Here is a 2,500-nt window from a genome sequence, read left to right on the forward strand (position 1 = left end):
GTTCTTTTACGTGCGCTAAGTGCATGGTACACCCGGGACGTGGGTTTATCGTCTCATCCGAAGAAAGAGAAACACCCGTAGGTGCTGGGGAGGACCCAGAGAAGCACTGTCTCCACCCGCCCTTGGAACAATCCTGCACCACCCTTGGAGGCCTGCGCTGTGTTCACGATGGGTGCAGGCACGCACAGGACACTCCATTAACTCACTCAGTACGGCCAGTCCTCTCTTCTCCTCTACACAGACCCCTCGGATGTCCAGTGGGTGTCTGAATGACCCAACCTTTAGCTTCCGTCGTCAGAATTGTGGTTTGTTTTGGTCAACATTCACCTCTTCAGTATAAGAGCCTTCCGACTGCAATATTTTGATGATGGTAATTGGAGTGAAACGCTGTTAACGTCGTCTCTTTCGCCGTTCGTACGGAGAGAGTTAAGAATTCAAGGGACATAACTGGCAAAACAGACCTCGCGACAGCTTTAAAAGAAGTATCCCCATGGGTGTACCAGCCAGTGTTTCATGACTGCAGAGCCCACCGGCAAAAGACACCACCCTCCAGCTGCTGAGCACACCCCACAGACCAAACCGCCCCTGCCCGCAGACAGATGAAGACAGTGCCACTCCAGACACAGCCATACGGTCTTATGTGCCCTCAAGAGAGAATCCCAAGTTGTAGTCTTTCCCACTGTCAACAGGACTTTCGCTGTGGTCAGTTGGTCTTTCCTTGTCTGTGTGTGTGTGTGTGTGTGTGTGTGTGTGTGTGTGTGTGACCCTGGCAACCCTGCTACGCAGCATAGTGACCATGACACTGCCTTTGGTCCAGCTAGTGTAGATAATACTGTGATCTTGTCCAGATTGTTCGGACCAAAGGTGAGACTGACACTAACCCCGGCAACGCGACAATGCGCTATGACGGCCAACATCAAAGCACCAGGGGCGGGCAGGGGTGGGGGATGGGAGGTTGGGTGGTGACGGTGGTGGGTGGTGGTCAAGTGGTGGGTGGTGACGGTGGTGGGTGGTGACGGTGGTGGGTGGTGACGGTGGTGGGTGGTGGTCAAGTGGTGGGTGGTGACGGTGGTGGGTGGTGACGGTGGTGGGTGGTGGTCAAGTGGTGGGTGGTGACGGTGGTGGGTGGTGACGGTGGTGGGTGGTGGTCAAGTGGTGGGTGGTGACGGTGGTGGGTGGTGACGGTGGTGGGTGGTGGTCAAGTGGTGGGTGGTGATCAAGTGGTGGGTGGTGATCAAGTGGTGGGTGGTGACGGTGGTGGGTGGTGATCAAGTGGTGGGTGGTGATCAAGTGGTGGGTGGTGACGGTGGTGGGTGGTGATCAAGTGGTGGGTGGTGACGGTGGTGGGTGGTGATCAAGTGGTGGGTGGTGACGGTGGTGGGTGGTGGTCAAGTGGTGGGTGGTGATCAAGTGGTGGGTGGTGGTCAAGTGGTGGGTGGTGACGGTGGTGGGTGGTGGTCAAGTGGTGGGTGGTGATCAAGTGGTGGGTGGTGACGGTGGTGGGTGGTGACGGTGGTGGGTGGTGGTCAAGTGGTGGGTGGTGACGGTGGTGGGTGGTGACGGTGGTGGGTGGTGGTCAAGTGGTGGGTGGTGACGGTGGTGGGTGGTGACGGTGGTGGGTGGTGGTCAAGTGGTGGGTGGTGACGGTGGTGGGTGGTGACGGTGGTGGGTGGTGGTCAAGTGGTGGGTGGTGATCAAGTGGTGGGTGGTGATCAAGTGGTGGGTGGTGACGGTGGTGGGTGGTGATCAAGTGGTGGGTGGTGATCAAGTGGTGGGTGGTGGTCAAGTGGTGGGTGGTGACGGTGGTGGGTGGTGATCAAGTGGTGGGTGGTGACGGTGGTGGGTGGTGATCAAGTGGTGGGTGGTGACGGTGGTGGGTGGTGGTCAAGTGGTGGGTGGTGATCAAGTGGTGGGTGGTGGTCAAGTGGTGGGTGGTGACGGTGGTGGGTGGTGGTCAAGTGGTGGGTGGTGATCAAGTGGTGGGTGGTGACAGTGGTGGGTGGTGACGGTGGTGGGTGGTGGTCAAGTGGTGGGTGGTGACGGTGGTGGGTGGTGACGGTGGTGGGTGGTGGTCAAGTGGTGGGTGGTGACGGTGGTGGGTGGTGGTCAAGTGGTGGGTGGTGATCAAGTGGTGGGTGGTGGTCAAGTGGTGGGTGGTGACGGTGGTGGGTGGTGATCAAGTGGTGGGTGGTGACGGTGGTGGGTGGTGGTCAAGTGGTGGGTGGTGATCAAGTGGTGGGTGGTGGTCAAGTGGTGGGTGGTGACGGTGGTGGGTGGTGGTCAAGTGGTGGGTGGTGACGGTGGTGGGTGGTGATCAAGTGGTGGGTGGTGATCAAGTGGTGGGTGGTGACGGTGGTGGGTGGTGATCAAGTGGTGGGTGGTGACGGTGGTGGGTGGTGGTCAAGTGGTGGGTGGTGACGGTGGTGGGTGGTGATCAAGTGGTGGGTGGTGACGGTGGTGGGTGGTGGTCAAGTGGTGGGTGGTGACGGTGGTGGGTGGT

This window comes from Babylonia areolata, chromosome 20 (assembly GCF_041734735.1).
Source record: "Babylonia areolata isolate BAREFJ2019XMU chromosome 20, ASM4173473v1, whole genome shotgun sequence".
NCBI classification, from domain to species: Eukaryota; Metazoa; Mollusca; class Gastropoda; order Neogastropoda; family Buccinidae; genus Babylonia; species Babylonia areolata.